A 21,135-nucleotide genomic window follows, 5' to 3' on the forward strand; every position below is an offset into this window, starting at 1 on the left:
TTTTCGATAAGTACATTATTAGTTATTTGATTAATTTCCAAATGTATGAAATGTAATAATTTCTGTTCAATTGTTTGTCCATCCATGAAGAGGATATCCTAAAGAAAAACGTGACAAAGAGGAAACCGAGTAATAATATGGTAAACACCAACAAAGAAATATTGTAGTGGTGTTACCAGTAACATCAGGGAGTGCACGTTTCGCAAGGGTGAGTTGATTTCAGGGGCGTAGGAACTTGCTCTTTAATTTGCAAATTCCTGTCTCTTTTTCGTACGGTATTTAAATTGTTGGCAAATATTTTTGTGAATTTTCGTGAAAAATCATTTTTTAAATTATTTTCTAATAAACGGGGTTTTAGATTATTTTTTAATAAAATTATTATTATTATTTTAAATTATTTTTTTAATAAATAAACAGTTTTTGAAATTATTTTCTCAATAAACAATTTTTGAAATTATTTTTAATTCTAAAATTCTAATTGTTGGAAACTATTTTTTAAAATTAGTTTGTTGATGTTTAATTTAGAATTAACTTGCACAATGTGACAATTTGCGCTTTCTAGGGAGAAAACTAAATTTAAATGATAATATTAACTGTAAATATAGTTACGCGAAATGTTAACAATTCCAATATTATTGTTATAGAATTTAATTATCCCTTACATAGCATGCGTTGTACTGTTTCAGGAAACTTAAATTACATAATCGGATTTCATGGGTATGAATTCAAAATAGAGATAAATACGTCAATAGTTGTGATACAATTCTATACGGCGCATAAATACATAACATAATCTTAAAATATCGTTTAGAAGAAATTAATTAGTAACAAGTAAAAGATCATTTAGAAGAAAATTCCATGGAATAATTATCGGTAAGTAGCACAAGATACTAACAATTATTAATAAGAAAAATTATTCCCTGGAAGAATTAATATTTACTTAAAGTATAATATTTGCAAATACATTTAAACAATGACAGTAATTTATTTTCAACTTTATGTTATCAATAGTATTTTTTAAAAATGATATACAATTTTTCTAATTCTTCTCAAGTTCTTAAAGTTTTGAACGTTCAAATAAACGACAATATTTTTATTTGTATTTTCCTTTTTTATTTTTTTTTTTTCATTTAAATTCAATTTGTAAAAAAATATTTTATTTAATTTAATTAATCTATATCAATAGACGTTATATTGCTTTTATGTTTTCTAACTTTTTAAATAATTTTCCTTTTTAAATGTTTTGAATTTTACCATTATTTTATTGAAAATCATTGAAGTCATGCTAAGAATTTTATCAAAATTTTTGAAAATAATTGAATTCTTGTGGTGAATTTTATTAAAAATTTTTAAAATAATTGAATTGTTTTAAAGAATTTTAATGAATTTTTTTTTGAAAATAATGGAGCTTTTTTAATAACTTTAAATGAAAATTTTTAGAAGTATAATTTAATTCTTTCCATAAATTAAAATTTTTGAAAATAATTGAATTCGTGCGAAGAATTTTATTATTTATGAAACTAATTGAATTCTTATAAAGAATATTATCAAAATTTTTTAAATAATTTAATTCATTCCAAAAATGTTATTAAATTTTTTTAAAGTAATTGAATTATTTGGAGAAATTTTATTTTAATTGTAATTGTACTATAATTGAAATGTAATTAAATTATTCATGCGAAGAATTTTATTATTTATGAAAATAATTGAATTTTTGAAAGAAATTTAATAAATTGTTTCAAAATAATAAATTTAATTCTTGAAAGAAATTTAATTAAAATTGTATTGAAAATAATAGAATTTATTTGAAGATTTTTATTAAAAAGTTTTAAAATAATTGAATTCTTTGGAAAAATGTTATTAAAATATTTAATAAATAAGTAGAAAATAGAAATTTTTCGTTCATTCGAGCGTTCAAAATTTTAGAGAAATTCACATCTTTAAAGTTCACGTTTATAAACAACGATAAATGAGAAAAATATTTTTAATTAAAAAAACAAAATTTATCTTTTTAAAATAATTCAACAAACGAATTCAGAAAAAAAAATTTTATGCGAAATATAAAAATTTGATTAGATAAATATTTTTCCTCCTAATTTGTTTATCATAAACGTTGTGAACTTCACCAATGTTGGAATTTCTTCTCTTGGAATATTTTCAAGTAATGCAAGTAGTTTATAAAAATATTTATATCTTTTTACATAGAGAAAAAAAAGTGTTTCATATTTTTAGAAATTTTTAATTTCTCTTAATTTTTGAAACAATAGTCTAAAAGTAATTTCTAAAATTTTTTCATTTTTAAATTATAATACAATAGAACTTCTCATAATGAAACTTTATTTATTTATAATTTATTTATATTGATTTGACAAGAATTATCACTCAGACGTAGAATATTGTAAAAATATAAAATTCAAATAATAATTTTGTAGAAGAAATGAAAAAATCAATTCTCATTCGGAAATTATCTGCTTTACTTAAAATCATTTCTACTTTTATAATATTACACTTTTCAAATATGTATTTGTAAATATTATTAATTATTCATAATTATTATTCTTTTATACAATTTTTTACAATAGGTATTTTCAAACATTTCGAAACAAATAACAAAACATACATTGAAATATTTCAAATTATGAATTTCAAAATATTTTTAAAAATATTATTTCATTATTTGCAAGAATTACAAATATTTTATAATAAATATTTGTATTCTTCAATATTGGCCAATAATTTGCAATATGAATATTATTATGCAAATTTGAAAAATAGTTTTATTATTTTAAATTAAATGAGAGAGAGTTATTTCTCCCTCAAAAAAGCAATTTTTCAAATAACAAATAATCCGAATATTGTTTGATTAATTAACAAAGTATGAATTGAAATTATAATTAAAAGTTTAATAATATCCAGTGATGTGAGAATTTAGAGAAAATTTCAACCGGGAGGTAAATTATTTTAGTTAGAAGTAAATAATAAAATAGTGTCCCTGTATTTTATTTGAAAATAACTAGATTTTAAATACCAATTTCAAAAAGTTGAAATAAAAAAAAGATTCCAATCGGTCAATTATCGTTTAAAGGGCAAATAAAGTACCGCCATTCATAGATGTATTATTCGATAAAGAAAATGTCATTTTTACAGACTCTCAATTTAACGATTGATTAGCTATCGCGAATCTATGAAAACAGGTCATTTCATTCTTAACTGCTGTTAAAAATCCTTTTTCCATTCGGGAAAATAGCGTAAAATTGACATTATAAAAAAGGGGGTGGCGCTCCTTTTTAATACGCTCCTGCCAGCGAAGTTGTCCGAAGTAGTTTCGTGTCCTTTCGTCTATTCTCCTCTCGACTCACCCGCAAGATGGCGATGTACTCCGAATTTGAGAGAATCTTCGTCAGTCGCTTCAACGATCTTGTAGAGTGTGAGTGTTGGTTGATCGGAGAAGTAAAAACACGCTTTCGCTGCCAACCCGAATGTACGGTAATGGCCGCCGTATCATGTTAGTTGAGGGCGAATTGACTTGCCCGTAACATTTTGTCAATCTAGTGCTTGTACATTGAGTGAGGCATTGAAATTTTTTTTTTAAATCCAAAGTGTTTGAGACGTGTTTTTTTATAAATTTAAAATTAAAACCGGTGTTTGTGCGTGCATCACAAAGTGTTTGCGGTGTTTCCTATGTGTGCCAGCCATTTTCAAGCGTGCATCGCAGGATCTTCAAACGCCCAGGCCTTTGTTTCATTCAACTAATTTTTATGGATTTATTAACCTCTTGCCATTTAATCGATGTATCAACAGTCATCTTACGGTGCTTTTAATCGGTGAGTGTCGTTCATGTTTCATTCAAAAATAATAGTGCAAAGTGTCAATGTTTGTTGGGGGGTGGTTTGTGTATCATATGCGGCGTTTGACAGCTTTACTTTTGTTTTTATTCTCTATTGTCACTGTGTTTCATTCATAAAGTTGGCCTAAATCGAAACGATTGTTTTGTTTGAAATGAATTATAAAATTCATATAAACATTGCAAGTGGAAGTTACTCCTAATTAATTAGGAAGGGTTTGGTCATAATGTCATTTAAATGACGGATGGATTTGTCGAGAATTATCAGTAATGTGACATGAGGTAGGAAGTAAACTGGTTTTGACAGTTGCGCTTTTAGATATAACGTGTTTTCATTAATAAATCCTTTCTCTCTGGAAACTTGATAATTGGAGTATAGTAGTTTCTTTCAAACTCAGTATAAATTATGGTTCGTTAATGAAAAGTTTTGTTTTATTTTATTTACTTTACTCTATATTACAGTTTATTGTGCTTTACGCAACAAAAAAAAGAGAGAATGTTAAAAGTTTGTTCTTTGCGAAAATAGTAATAACTCCAGAAAGGACATAACCTTAAAGTTTTGACAACTTTTCACTTAGTAAATCTAAAATTCAAGAATGTTAATCAGATATTTGTAAGAAGTACAATTTCAAAACAGTTTTACTCAAACTTTTCACTAACTATATTATACTTCCCCAACCCAACGGCATTAACTAACTCTTCAGTAAAGAATAATTTGAAACAAACTTTGCTTCTTTTTTGGTGTTGAAGTTTCTAATCGTCCAAGTTTTTGTTGAAAGTAAATTTAGTTAAAAATTAATAGAGTTAGAATGAAAAATAAAGTACATAAAAGGGTAAGTGTTTAATAATTGTTAATAGTTTTTCTTTTTGGGAAATTTTCTGAATAGTTAAAACCTCGGGAGAAATTGAATTATTAGATTTGGTGTTAACAAAGGATCTCGATTAGCATGCGAAAGAGTGTGCACCTGCGGGTGAATGAAAGTAAGAAAAAAGTAGACAATAAGAATTAGTAGTTTTTGTCAATTGAAGAAAGATGTGCGGTTTCGCAAATAAATTAGTGCAAAACTTAATTAATGAGTGAGCAGACGCACTTTAAATTATGAAATGAATCGATTAATTAAGAGAGTGACTTTTCGAAATACAACCGCGGCGCGCAACATTTCTCTGAGTGCAAAGGCGATGCAATCGGCCCTAACAGTCTGTGAAATTGATTGCTCTCAAGAGTTTGCGACTCTGATCGTTTTCCCTTGCGCTCTTCTCACTGACTTCATATATCAGACTTAATTAACAGCGAAAGTCAGGCCGAAATGTAATCACACTGACCGGCGCGATCTTTCGATAATTGGAGTCAACGCAAAGCGCCATCAGGACGCGTGATATTCGTAAATGGCTGATTGCGTAAACCAAAATTAACGTCGATACTTCTTCCTTTTTTTTACCTCTCTTCTCCTTTTTATATAGAAAGACGATCGATTTATCTCACACACATTTCTCATTGCCAGTTGATTTCCGAAAATCGAAAGTTTTATACGCAATATCAGATGTTTTCTGAATATTCTTTTCTCTCTCGTTTTTTTTAAAACTCTCTGGTAATATATGAGACAACGGGGGCAGAAAAAAAATGTTTAAATACTCTGTTGAAAGATTGAAGGTTCTTTAGGCCAAATTTAACTCTCTTGATGAAATAATTGTTGAGAAATTTCAATATTCTTGTATTTACTGAAAAGAAAAAATTATTCTCTTCTACAATTAAATAACAAATAAATTAAACTACACATTGTTGAATATGTTTAAATAAAAAAATGTTATTTCAAAATTAATTTTTCGTAACTAGCGGGCTTGCCACAGTTCAGGGAATTCAGGGGAAAGTCAGGAATTTTTATTAAAAGTACTGGAAAAAATTAAATTTTTATAATTCATAAGAATATTCTGAATTTTCGTCTTTTTTGTTTGCCTCATAAACTGAAATTACTATGAATTCTTATACAAAATCTTCAATTTTTTCTATTTCTGACAATAATTTTAATGTCTTTTTAAATAACTTAATTCTTCAAGAATTATCATAAAATTATTATTTATAAATTATTTAACCAATAATTTTACTTAAATATTTCAAAATTAATTGAATTTTAAAAAAGTTGCGTTTACAATTTTCATAAATAAAAGAACTGCAAAAGGTTTTAATTTGAAATTTTATAAAATTTCAATTTTGATTAAATTTAAATAGTTATTTTAAAGAATTTAGAGTTTTTAAAAATTTTAATAATTCAAATTCTTCTGATATTAGTTAAATTTTTTAATATATATTTAATTAATTATTAAAAATAGTGGATTTATAAAAGAATTTTATTTAAAAACACCAAAAAAAATTGAATTTTGTAGATGTTACAAATAATTGCAGAAATGCAATTATTTTTAAAAGTAATCTTCGCATAAATTCAATTATATTCAAAATATTTTTAAATTCTCGTCAAAATTTCAATTATCTTTATATATAAATAATAAAATTTTTCTCTAAAATTCAATTATTTTCAAAATTTTTTTTTTAAATCCTCGTCAATATTTCAATTATCTTTATAAATAATAAAATGTTTCTCTAAAATTCAATTATTTTCAAGAAATTTAATTTACATATTTTTTATAAATTTCTTCGTAATAATTCGATTATTTTAATAAATAGTAACATTTTTTTACAGGGATTCAATTATTTTCATAATAAATAAAATTCTTTTTACACGGAGAGAAAAATCTAACTTTAATAGTATGACACTACCTATACTAATTTCGCATGACTATAGTCATGCTTCAAACGCATGAATTCAGTCGACTCATGAATTCATACCCAAAAACCATGGGTCCACGCAGGTAGTGTCATACTATTAAAGCTAGATTCTTCTCTCCGTGTAGGAATTGAATTATTATTTTTATAAATAATTAAAACTCATTGCAGAATGTAAATTATTTTTTATACAATTTTAATCAAATTCTTTGAAAAATGTAATTGTTCTTTAAAATTTTATTGAAATTCGTCAAAAGAATTGAATTATTATTTAAAAATTTGTTGGTAAAATTCTTTTTTTAGAATTTTAATTAAATTTTAAGAATCATTTATTTATTTAAATATATAATCGGGTGATATACCCTTTAATCATTAAATTATTCAGTACATTATTTATTTTTGTATTTGAATAATTGAACTATCGTAGAATATTTTTAATAAATATTTATTTAAAAATGAATTTTAGATAATAATTGAATATTAAATGCATTATAGCGTGAATTTTTATAAATAATTGAATTCTGAAAATGTTTCAAATTAAAATCTATGAAAACTTGAATCAGAATATTCTTTAGAGCCAGGGAAAAAGAGACAAAATTTTTTCTGGAAATCAGGGAAAAGTCAGGGAAAACAAAATTTAATTTTTGTGGCAACCCTGATTAATTAAATTATTGTAATTGTTTGTAACTAGAGAACAAACACTAAATAATTTATTAATTATAATACGCTTATAATGTGTATTAATTTAATACTTAAATACACTACATATGCAGATTAATATTTGAAAAATATTGTTTGAAAAATATTAATTAAAAATTATTCATTATAAAAGTGTTTGAATAATTTATTTTTTCCCTTTTCATTATTTTAATTTTTTATCCCTCCTGAATATCTGCATTTATCATCATATTTCCCCAAAGGCGTAAAAAGCTTTTGAAAATGCAAAATTTGTTTTGTTTGTAATTTTTTTGATTCCATTTTAATGGAGTTTTAATCAAGGTTTTTTTGATGGTTAACATCAAATCTCTCGATATTATTTTCACATCAAACGGGGAAAACTAGAGATGATATGTTTGTGTATATATATCTATAGGTTTCACGTGAACGAGTTTTCAAACTCGTGGATGCCGATAATCGCGGGATATCCATTATCAGTCGCGAAAGTTGGTTATAGACTAACTCAGCAACTTTTGAAATTGATCGAGTTTTGGTGAATCTATATATGATTCTGGTTGTTTCATGTCTGTTCCTGTGTATGGCTTGAATGAAAACAAATTTAAAAGGTCTCATTTCTTAAAAGTTACATATTGTGTTTATTTTTTGAAATTCTCTTCATACACTGATTCGGAGAATTAAATTGATTCATACAATAAAAAGAAGAATGGACAAATAATTTAAAATGTCTGAATTAATATTTTTGTGTTTAAAAAGTTTTTATTCCATTGTAATATTTAAATATTATTTTAACAATAAAAGTATAAAGTTCTTTTTATTAAAATATGTTAATATTTAAAAGTATAAATAATTATTTTATTCATAAAATAAATAATTAATATTAGAAATCTTTGGGACTTTTTATTATCTACAATCTAATTTTATTTATTATAATAATATTGTCATGTATTAAAACAAGTAATTCCTATTCGTTTTATGAGAAAATGTAATAATTTATAGTTTCAATCTATATTTAATTAATTTTTAATATTTATTGCAGTCAGTGCGGTTTGAAAATATTTACATTAAAATTCTATTTGTTTAATTTCAACTTTCAGAAAATGTAGAATATGTAAAATTCAATAAAGTTGCAATTATTATAATTATATTGTAATAAAATGGAGATATAATAATTTAATTAGAAGTTTATAATTAAAAATTCATTAATATTGAAAGTTGAGAGATATGAAAATTTTCTGACATTTTGAAGAATAGTTGTCAAATTTTTAGAGATTCTTATCTACACTTTTTAAGATGATTATCTAAATCTGATTTCCAAGTGTTGGAAAAATTGTATTTTCGATTTAAATTCAAAATAATTTACATTTAATTAAAATTTTAATTTAATTAAATTGCCGATTGTTCAAAATAATGTTGAAAATTTGATTGTTCACACTTTTAGTGTAACACTTTTGAAAATGTAATTTTCTTTTGTATTCAAATCTTTGTATTTAAATATAAACGAAAATATATATGAAAGTGGATTAACTTTTGTTCCGATTGTTTGTCGGTGATTCTTCTCTAAATTATGGAAAAGAATTTTTTAATATATTCCTTCATTTTTTTTCTATTATTTATAAAGAAAAATTCTTGTACTTTTAATTAAAGTTTTTATTCACTAATAATAAAACTAAAGCTACCGCTATTTTTTGTTTGTTTGAAATTTTTTAATTAATTTTTAATATTCTTTTCATAGTAAATAATGTTTGAAGTTTTATTTGAGATAAGTGTGATAGTATTTTTTATTTCGTATTTTTTTCTTGTTAAAAAATTCACTTTGTTACAATTTTTTCAGCACGTGATAAATTTTTCAAATTAATGTCAATCGAATTCAAATAAAATTTTAATGTATAACGCGCAATGATAATAAAAAGAAAAGAGTCAATATATAAAAAAAGAATATACTATAAATTTCGAGGGAAAGCTTCACATTTTTCTAAAATTGTTTTGAAAGATAAATGCCAATACTAAACGATAGCTCCTAAACGATTTTGTGGAGAAAAATTGACTCCTTGTATGTTAAATTACTTTCAATATATCTAAAAATGGAGTTTTATCATTTCTTTTTTTTATAGCTTCTATCTTAAAACTTTGAAGTATATACTGAAAGAATTTCAACAAAGATTTATTTTTTATTTCTCTCGGTTTTTCTTGTGTGTTCTTGAAATTTTTCAATTTAAAGGTAAAATTTGAACGTGAAATAAAATTTGAAGATCAAATAGAGAAAAAAAATTATTCGAAGGAATAGATAAAATGAATTAAAAATAAAGTGTTGGAAATCACTTTTTGAAAGGAAAAAAAAGGATTTACTGTGTGCAAAGGAATTTAAAGAAAGCCGCAATAGCCTTTTTTTGTGATACAGAAACATGATGTTTAAATAGGGTTATATAGTGACATTAAAAGAAAATATCAAATAATCCATTAACTTGGAGTCAGATAGTGTGAAATTCGGTTGATTAGCTGCCAACATTGAAAGAGAGAGAGAGAGAGGGGTGTTCAGTGATGAGGAAAAGCTTTAGGATTTTATTAAGCCCTTAATCTATGAAAATGTCAGTGGATGGTGCACTCAACCCTTCTTTTTTTGAACAGATGGTTCTATTTTCGAATCATTTTTTTATTGCATAACTATTTCTTATCCACCTCTCTTAACTCTTATTACATTTATTTCTCTTTTTTTTTCTTGCACACAAATATTACGAAAATGAGATTTTTGACAAGACTACTAAAGCCGAGAATTTTCATATATGATAAAGATGAAAATCTAAAATTAAAATGCATATCAGGATTCGTGGAAGCAAGAGTGCAGATCTCTGTCTTGCTGGAATATAAGCAGACTTCCTTCCCCTCTTTTCCATAACAAACGGAAAAGCTTCTTTGCCTCTTTGATCATTTGTTTCTTGCTGAATTAATTTATAATAAAATGTGTGTGTGTGTGTGCTCTGTGTTTGAATTGAATAGAAGGAAAAGATGAAAAGAAGATTATATTATTCAAGTGTCTTCTCTTGATTTTAAGTTTATTTTATCAATATTTATTTTCATCAAGTGGTTCCTTTTTAATTCACGTTTTGTAATTGAAAGTTAAATGTTTTCTATGGGAGCGAATAAATTCCGATGAGGGCATTCTTCTTTTATCATAACATAAGAATCAGAAACAAAATATAAGCACTTTTGGGTTGAAAATGAGGTTAAGTGTCATTATCTCACCAAGGCTTTCATAGAAACACCGACGATGGCAAGTTTTTTTCCACAAGTCTTGGAAATATTCTTATAACAGTGGCGTAAATGGAAAAATGTTTCTTTTAGCCTACGTGAGATAAAGATTGTTTGGAAAAGAATTTGTTGTTTATTCCGTCTTATTGTATATAGACTTTACGAGAAAAAAAGTGTTTGCCCTTTTTTCATCATTCAGGGAAAAAGCTTATTTCACTTATAACTGTTGATTTCATCAAAACTGTTATAAATTAATCTATTTCATTTTATTTTTATTTGGTGCAATAAAACGTAGGTTTTGTTGATTCAAAGAAAAATTCACTTGATAATAAATATATAATAAATAATAATATTTATATCCTTGATGTTGTCACATAAATGGAGCGTCGGTTTCCCTTAAATATTGAACGTTCAAATAAATAGAAATTTCTTATTCTGTTTACATATTTTTACGTTTTTAAAGTTTACAACATTTATGATCAATGAATGGAAGAAAAAATTATTTTTTGTCAGCAAACTCTGTAAATCTAAATTATAGTAGAATTCTACTTACAAATAGTAAAATTTTACTAATTATTATTAATTTTCATGGACTTTTCCCCTTTTTGATTAGTTAATTATTACTAATTGAGGAGCTGGATCGAAGAACCGGCTCTTCGCTCGGACCGCACGCGCTAATACCAGTCGGGTAGGAGTGAGTGGCCCAGAGGCGCTCACTGCCACCCGACTGATATTAGCGCTAGCGGTCCGAGCGAAGAGCCGGTTCTTCGATCCAGCTCCTCAATTGTTAGTGAAGTTTTACTAATTTTAATGGAATTTCACTAATTGAAAAATACACAAAGAAAAAGATTGTTATTTTGACAATCGGATTATTGTTAGGGGAGAGTCTCTAGGTGTGAGACACCTCCAGTTGTGATGTGAGACAGTCAATTTTTTTTAACATGCAATATTAAAAAGCCGATTGGTTTATATAAAAACATTTCTTTTTATATGAGCCAACTTTTTCGTGTACGCCGAAGCGGATATATAAACTGTTTTTGTTAAATACCAACACTGTGTGTGATAATCGACTAAAAAGCGTTTTTTCATTAAATGCAAAGTACTTTTTTTCCAAGTTAATTAATTGGAAAAGGTAAATGTAATGCATTTTCTTTTAGTGTTTTCCTTATATTTTGTGATGCAATATTGCATTGTTCCAATCTACGGTTGAAAATAATTTAATTTTCCTTTTTCAAAATAGCGCCAATTTCTGGGTGTGAGACATAGCATATCACCAGTTGTGAGACGGTGTCAATACCCATCTGGGCAGCATAAAAAATACGACTTTGCAGGCATACTATTTAAATGTTGTTTTGATTCTTTTTTCTAGTATTTTTGGGCATGTCAAGTGGAAAAAAGTCAATTGATTCAGAAGAAATCAATTTTAATGCTCTTGTTGAAGCTATTAAATTGTGTTTATTTGATAGTCATATTTTGGCGAATAAATATTATTATATAGTATATAATAATATATATTATTAATATATTTAATTATTTCTACTAAACATAATGTTTTATGTCAAACTTATTAAATTTTAGCAATTTTTAATGAGTGTCTCACAACTGGAGACATTTTTTTTTTTGAAAAAAGCGATGTGCTCGGAAAATGTATCGTAAAATTTTTTGAGTTCATCGAAACACTATACTTTCTTTTAATAAAAGTTGCGTATTTCTGTTACCTTTCGAACGGTGTATTTTATTTACAATTTCGTTTACCCGTTTACAATTTACGGGTCAAAAATAAAACCCGTCTCACAACTGGAGACTCTCCCCTAATATATGGAATTTGTGAAAATTGAGCCACTAATTAATAATTTGTTATTAAGAATATTTTACTAAACTACTACTACCTCACCTATTTTGTTTAGTAGTTACAATTTTTTTACTAAAATTTTGGTGAGAGAAATGACAATAGATTATTCAAAATTCTTTCTATTGTAAATTAGTGGATCGATTTTAACTAATTCAGATGTAGAGAGGAAACTATTTAAAACATTTTTCAAATATAAATTTATAAAATTTGAAATAGAAAATTATATTTTCTTCTAAATAGATTTTCACTATATTTAGAGAGGAACTTTATTACTTCGGGTTCAAATTTTTATTATTTGTAGGTAAATTAATTTCTTAAAAATTTGGAAAAATTATAATTGGAGATTAATAATTAACAGCTTGCCATTGTTATAAATTTAATGCGAGATTTAATGTTAATTTTTCGACCATTTTTCTCTTAAAATATTCAATAAATTTAGCTATTTTTTGTGAACAACTCAAAAATATTATAATGAGGAAGGGCAGTGAGATCCAAAGTTTTAATAAACTAAATCGGAAATTTAGTAAATATTTGGACTAATTAACACTGAGAAAACGATTTATTTGATTCAAACATATTTTGTTTAAATCAAACATAAAATATCTTTGCTAAACAGTCAAATATATTTAAGTTAAATTCAAACATATTTTTTGGTTCATTTAAAGAAATAATATATTTAATTCAAACATAAGTTAAGGTTGATTTTAAATGATTTATAATCAACTTTTAAGTTTGAATCAAACATAAAATTTTTAAATATAATTTTTCTTTAAATCGAAACAGAAAATATGGTTGAATTAAACATAATTATTCAAACAAATAGTATTTTTGAATCAAAGCAGTAGATATTTTCTATATACTGGGATTAAGCTTACAAACTAATTTCAATTAAATAAAATCACTTAAAATTATTTTTCTATTGGAATTAAGTATAATGTTTTCTCAGTGAAGTTATTTTAGTAAAAATTAGGCTTAAAACAAGAATTATTTTTTACAGTGAATATATTAAAAGAAAAAATGTTCGAAAAATTAACATTGAAGATCTATAACAGTCAAATGCTGTTAACTTGAAATAAAAATTCATTTTGATTTTTCGTTTTTAAAAACGTTGCGGACTTTAGTCTCATCATCTTCTATAAAATGCCATAACTCTGAAAAATAATATTCTCCGTGGTCTCAAATTAATGCTGATTTTGCCCTCTTTAAAGCGAGTGTATTTATACATGATCTGCAAGTTTTTAACGTTCAAATGAAGGAAATATTTTTCATTAAAAATATTTTCATAAAGTATTAATTGAAACAAAAATAAAAAATTTAGGATACTAAAGTTTGCGACGTCGCAGAGCATCGAAAACAATTGTTTTTCACGAAATCGAAAAAAATGAATCAAAGGTTTTAGATTAAAAAAAAGTGGTTTTTCAATTCACCAAAATTCACTCACCCTAAATAACTGTTTTTGAGCATCGTCGCTAACTCCAGGGACTTTTAAATTTAACATTTAGAAACTATTATTAATTCTTTTAATACAGAATGCAAAATTATCGTAATAAAATTTGAAGAAGAAATAATTCATTTAAACGAACTTTAGGAACATCGTCTGGTAAAAATGTACAAAGTGAATTTCAGAAATATCAAAATATTGAGTTGATTATTTTATTGATAAAATAAAAATTCGGTTATTCAAAATAAATTTTATTCTGATGGCTGAATTTAATGGAATTTTAAGGTGTTATGAACTAATATCTGAGATGATTGGAAGATTAAAGTTAGATTAGGATCGAATTATCTGCGAGGTAATATTGTCTTATCCTTGCCCTTTGTGTTGTTACGTTTAGGGTTCCTTTTATTGGGGGGGTTTCTAGGATTATAGAGGAAGGGAGAATTAAGATAGTTATGAGTTTTGAGGTAGTTAGGTATATATCCCTGTAGTCGAATCGTGCAGAAAATGGTTCTTCTATTTGTGTCCTTGAGTAAACTGATGATTATCTTGAGAGGGTTTTTATTTTTTTGGCCCAGGTCATTTCCTATCGTGTCCTCTGTATTTAAGTTTTTAGGAAACGATGGAACTTTTTTTTTGGAGAGTGTGTGTGCATTATATTGTCGACAAAGCGCCCTTTATTTCAACTGGCTTGGAAATTTGGTGAGAGCATGTGGCAACGTTGGATCTTGCCTCTTTCTTAGTCCTCTCACTTGCACAGGGATATTCTTTCGATCTTTGTCTAACAAGGTATTTTCTGTTGATCTCTCTTTCTCTGCCTCTCTCTCTCTCTCTCTCTCTTTCTTACTCTCGCCTTGTTCGATTCCGTCGGTGCATCTTTCCTTACGTCCACCTTTAAACCGGCAGTGAAGAGAGTGCGCGCCTTCTTCCTATACTGTACACACCACCTTGCACCTCATCTACGGTCCTTTTATTTTCTTATTCATCCTGAAGCAGCTCTCTTCTCTTCTCGCGGGGTTAGGCCACGTACCTTACCTTACTCCTTACATACAACGACCAACGAAGAGGAGAAGAAAACGGATATTTCAATGGCATACAGTCGTTTGCCTGTTTGCCATTTAAGCTAGTCTCTCAGGGATCGCCATTAACTGGCTTTTAAATATACATGCGAGAGCTATCTCAAAAGCGTGATACAAATAAATACCATGGGAATTATTCTTAATGGACAAACTGCGTCTAAAAGTATAGAAAATTTTCGAATTTCAACACGCGATTTCATTTTTAATAGTCTGAAAACTTTTTTCATCTTTATCGAGAACACACACCATATATTTTCCACATGTATCGAACCATTTTTTTACGACATCGTAAGAATTTTTCTTTCACTTGTCTATATGATAAAAAAACACATTTTTTTTTGTTTATGATTTTTCATCAATTTTATCTCCTGTGGAGAGAATTACAGGGATTGAAATTTTTTAGAGAAAAAAATGCTTCTATATTACTGTCTTGAGAATAGATCCGGGTCATTATTTCCGCACAACATTTTTGAAAGAGTCACCGTTTCCCTTATAGATTACTTTTTCCCACGCAGTGAATTTGAATTTATTTTTATTTCATGATATCCCTTCCAGAAAATTGAACTGTACATGAAACGCGGTGTTGCAATCATTTTCTTTTTGGCCAAAGCTAAAAATTATTCACTATAAAAGAAAAGATGTAAATTTTTCTCTGTGAGAAAATGTATATCACAATTTTTTTCTTCCCCTTTACAAACTGAAAAAAGCGACGGAATAACGAGATTTCCCCAGACAGTGTGTGTGAGAGTTACATTCCTCATGAATGAGGAGACGATGTATGTGTTCTCAAAAAGATATGAACAGCATCATCTTAACATTCTTATTGTTAAAAATTTATTATGATCTTTGTTCTCTTCACACTTGTCTGCTTGTAATATTTTTTTAAATTACTGCACTATTATTTTTATAATTAAAATGCAAATTTTCGAAATTGCAAAGTAGCGGGAAAATTAATTTTCGATTTTTGACGTCAGTAAGTTTACAAGGATTGAAAGAAAAAAAAATTCGTCTGATATTTGCAACATTTTTGAAATCGAAAACGATATATATTAATTTTTTTTCAAATTTTGGTTATTTTAGTTACTTACCTACTTGCTAAATTATTTATCAAATGTCCCCTAAAAAAAGAAAAAGTTATTACTTTAATTGTTACTCCTTTTTAATTTATACTTCATTCAAAAAAATTACCTTGTATATTAGAGAAATTAATTCTTAACTAAGTAAATTTTTTATTTACTTTATTTTCCATTTCAGAACCTATAATTATTGAAAAAATTTAAACAAAAAATATATACTTTCATTTAAACGTTCAAAACTTTACAGAAATTATTTGTACATTTTACTAATAAATTAGTAGGAATTACTATTTATTAGTAAAATTCACTAATTTAAAAGCACTAAATCACTCACTAATTCAAATTAGTTAAAATTTTTAGGATTATGGGTATAAAATAAAATAAGAAACAATATTATATCTTAATTTCTGCTTTTATTGAATTCGCACTTGGAAGATGCATGTAATCTTTACTCTACGCTTGATCGGTTAAGACTAATAAGTATAATATGAAAATCAAAGGACCAGACAAAACTGACTCACATAAGCCTAATACTAATGCAATATAGTCTTTGTTCAAAAACGGTTTACAAAATTTGATAGCCGTCCGCCGTCCTGTCGCCTCATGATATAAACAGTTTAAAAAGAAAACTTATACGATCTTATATTACATTTCTAAGTAAGATTGATTTTTGATAAATAATTTTTTTACAAAAACCAACAAATATCACTAATTCAAATTTAGAGAGCAATACTTTTTTTATTTACAAATTTTTGATGACTAAATTATTAATTCGAAAACTAAAATATGAACTTCAATTTATAAAAATTTTAGTAGAAAAATATTCTTTGCTCTAAATCGTTGATTATAAACGTTACAAACTATGTGTGAATTGAATTTTTAAAGTCACAATGACAGTTAAAAAATAGTGATTCAAATTTTTGCTTTTTTTGTAAGTCTTTATAATTTGCAGATGTTGTGAGTTATTCTGAAATGTTTTGATATTTTGAGATTTATTTTCTTTAAGGCTATATAGATTTTTTTTTTGAAAATTTTAAAGTCATGTTTAAATTATAAGCATGACTTTTAGTTTCGTCTTTTTTTCATGAATCTGTGGGGTACTGACCGGAAATTAACGGGAATTTTAATGTCGAATCGGGGATTTTCTTTTTCAAACGTTTAGATTCGGTCTAATTGTTTAATTAACCTTTTCATTACAAATTTTAATTTAAACTTTTGAATTTCTTTTATATGAATATTTATTAGTTTTTTTTTAGAACAGAAGACTGTATTATAAAAATTGATCTCAATTCTTTTGTAATTGTGTTAAAAGTTTGCAATTACAAATAACATTTTTATATTGCACGTAATTTATTGCCGTAAAGATTAAAAATAAAGTTTTACCCCTTTAATTTTTAATTCGTTTAACCGTCTGGAAATGAAACGTTTTAATTTTTGGGTTATAAACAACAATTGAATAAAAGTGTAATTTTATTAAGGGGGAAGGAACCGCGAAATAAGCGGGTGAATTTGCTCGAAGGAAATTAGTAGACACCCTCTTCATATCTTGCGTTTGAACGGAATAGAATTGTCTTAGATTGTGAATCGTAGAAAGGAAAGAGATAAAAAAAGAATGTTTGTAATTTTTTGTCTGTTAAAATTTTCACGAAAAAAAATTACCTTTCAAGAGAATAAAAATAAACATTAAAAATCATTGAAGAAAATTTTCAATCTCTGAACATTTTTTAAAGACAAAAAAAAACAGAAGATATTTGCTTTCGCACGATTCTAAAAGAGCCAAAAGCAAAATATTTGTTTTGTTAAGACATTAAATAGACAAAGAATAAATGTTATTATGAAAGTCAAACTTAAAATTTAGCTGTGTGAAATCAAACAGGGCGTACCCTACGCAGCAACCTACAGTTGAGAAAAAAGAGAGCTAGTCTGAATGTATAATATTTCTTTTTTAAATTTAGAGAACAATTGGTTTTGTGAAACACTTTTCAGTGAAACTGTGCGGACTTTATTTGTTTTGAATAAAGAAAAAAGAAAAAATGGTAATTTCAATGTAAATGATTCATTTAATGACTCATTTTGTTGAAAATAAAAATGTTCACACTTGCACTAAAAATTAATACTGTTTTTAATAGAAAATAAAAAGAATGAATCTTCAATTTCAACTTTTTTTTTCTCAGTTCGATTTTTTATGAAGAGAAAATTGAAAATCTTATTTTAAAGCTACGTTTGAATTTTTAGAATTAAGAAGCAAATATAGTAACTTCTACTAAAGAGTAAAATTTTAAACTTTCTGAAATTTTAGCACATTTTCAATTGTAATTTTTACATTTTTGGTAATAAATTTAGTAAATGCTACACCGAAAAAAATCTCGATGGTATTATTAACTATGACCCTATAGTTAATCTTAATCTAGTAAAAGTAATAAGGATTCCTAATCATTATGGTTAGGATCGCTAGGTTGATTCAACAAATTCAAGCCTGGCAAAAACAACCCTGCAAATCCTAGTCAAATTGACTAGGATTTTAGTAATTTTGCCTATTTCCATAATGCGCACGCATCTGTTTCTGTTCTGACAGTGTTTACCTCTATATCTTTCGCGTCATTTATCGTGATTTCGTAAAACGATTTTTTATCATTACTCGCGTCTATTTTTTGTACATAAAATGGAGTTCTTACATACATCAAAATTGCTGGTTTCTCGGAACCTCTGGAAATATAGATAGTCCATGTTTTAGAATAAAGTAAACTATTTAATAAATTATATTAGTCAATTCTTTCAGACTTTTTTGGTTAGGTTTCAATATAAATCGTCGAAATTTTTACGCACGTGGTGACAACATTTTTACTATTTTAATCGCGCAGTGTGTTTGAAAATTTACCTTTGCAATAATTTGTGTATTTAAATTTATTTTCATTTGAATGTCATAAATAATTAAAAATAAATAGTTTTTGACAAGTGTATAAAATTGTGTACTCGAAATGTATAAAACATCATCTGATTAAGTATTGTATTTTGACTCGAAAATCTAGTGTCTATTAAAAAATTAAAATACCAAGTCGTGTTTAGTGTAGTGGTTATCGTTCCGGGTTTCAAAGTGCGTATTCGTTAGGTTCAGGTGTTCGCGTCCCCCCTGCGTCAAATATTTATTTCATAAGTTTAAATTAATTCTAAGGTATATAAATACAAAGTCAAATATAAAAATATGTTTAATAAAATAATTAATTATTTTTTTTAATTATATTTACTTTTTCTCTTTTATTGGATAATAAGAATTTGATTAAGAATTTCAAATAATTATGATACACAGTGTAAATCTAATATTATTATCCTAGTCAATTTGACTATTTTTTCCTTATTGCATCTACTAATTTTCCTGGTCACTTTAACTATGCTTGAATTTTATTACTTTGACTAGGATTCTATAGTTGGTTTCTCTCGTAACTAGGAAACCTAGTCAATTCCTGGTATACGGGTCCTAGGCATTTTTTTCGGTGTAACAATTATTCAATTTATTACAAAAATGATTAATAATTGTAGATAAATTTTAGTAAAAATTATAATGAAATTTACTATTAAAATTGTAAATGATGCTGAAAAGGAAAAATGTCCAAAAAATCCAGACATTTTAGATTTTACTTTGTAAGTAGTAGCAGTTAATTTATACTTTTTTCGTTTCTTTTAAGCTACGTCTGTATTTCTCTAATTTAAATGCATTTAGCTTCTTATTAAAAAATTTTTAAATTTCAAATGAGGAGATTAAATATTTAAAACTGAATTTTACAAAGTAGTTAAAATTCAATGTTAAGATAGTCTTGAGTCTTAATTTAAGTCTGAAGTTGAATTAGTATTGAAATTGAGATTTTTTTTCCAAGGAAAAAGCGAATACTTTTACAGTAAATTCTAAGATGTCTGAAATTTTTTCGCATTCCAAATGACATGTTTTACTATTTCTGAGACAAGTTTTAGTAAAACTAAGCAAAATTTACGTTTGAAATTGTAAAAGGTACAGGAAAGGAGAAAAGCGAAAGAAATTAAAAAATTTTAGATTTTACTTTGTAAGTAGTAGCAGTTAATTTATACTTTTTTCGTTTCTTTTAAGCTACGTCTGAATTTTTCTAATTTAAATACATTAAACTTCTTATTAAAAAATGTTAAAATTGTAAATGAGAAGATTAAATATTTAAAACTGAACTTTTACAAAGTAGTTGAAATTCAGTGTTAAGATAGTCTTGAGTCTTTAAATCTGAGAATAAGTTGAATTAGTCTTGAAATTAAGGCTATTTTTATTGGAAAAAGATAACTTTAGCTACTTTTACACTAATTTCTAAAATTTATATATTTTTCCAATTGCAACATTTGCTTTTTTGAAAAAAGTAAAAAAAAAAAGTAAAAAGAAGTAAAAGAAATTCCTTTGGAAATTGTAAAACTTGCTATTATAGAAAGTTGAAATGCTCATGGGCGATTTAAATAGTAAAAGTTACTTTATACTTTTTTGTCCGTGAATATTTGCAACTTGAATTAAGATTTTTTGTTCTGGAAATTTTCCTCTTACTGTAAAGTTTTTCCAAGTCGCATAGTGTTATACTTAATATTAAGCGAAGCATCTTAGATATTAACTTTTTTTCGTTTCCTTTTCGTTGTTATATAAGTTTGAGAATTCATTTTTCTTTCCCTTAATTGAACTGTTTATTTTACCTAAAAAAGTTTGCGAGACATCAGCTTAATATATCTAGTTTGACGAGAAGAGAGGGAGAGGCTTTGGGGGTAAAGTTTTTAAGACGGACAACATAGCATGAAAATGCACATTTCATCGATATTATCGTCAATATAGCGACAGGTTGACGTCTCTTTAAACTTTGTAAAAGAAAACGTAGATTTATTTTACAATTTTTCGATGTTATACCCCCGCAAAAGTGCAAAGAATCGATCGAGCAGTCAAGATTTAAAGAAAGTTTACGAGAGTTCGAAAGTGGCTGCTTTCAATAATGCAATAGGGATGCATCTGCGCTTGGCGTTGGGTGGGCTGCTGCTGCTGTTGCACGAAATAGCACGAGGAAAAGGTAACTTTTTTTACGATTCCTACTACTGTGTGTGCGAGAGTTACGTTATTCCCGTTGATATTTAATATACGTGAATATAACGG

At 26.3% G+C, this 21,135-nt stretch overlaps 1 protein-coding gene across 4 annotated transcripts in view; it reads left to right on the plus strand.

Moving 5' to 3' along the window:
* Positions 1-21,135, plus strand: part of LOC122504100 — a 220,141-nt gene that overhangs the window by 151 nt on the left and 198,855 nt on the right. For 2 of the 4 annotated variants that reach the window (XM_043615000.1, XM_043615033.1), the window contains exon 1: positions 3,377-3,824. The gene's annotated coding sequence lies outside the window, so the exon portion shown is untranslated. Of the gene's footprint in view, positions 1-6; positions 209-686; positions 874-3,376; positions 3,825-21,135 lie in introns of those variants that run through there. The other 2 variants (XM_043615006.1, XM_043615014.1) reach the window with 2 other exon arrangements.

The sequence above is a fragment of the Leptopilina heterotoma genome, unplaced genomic scaffold (assembly GCF_015476425.1).
Source record: "Leptopilina heterotoma isolate Lh14 unplaced genomic scaffold, ASM1547642v1 Lhet_11, whole genome shotgun sequence".
In the NCBI taxonomy this organism is placed as follows: Eukaryota; Metazoa; Arthropoda; class Insecta; order Hymenoptera; family Figitidae; genus Leptopilina; species Leptopilina heterotoma.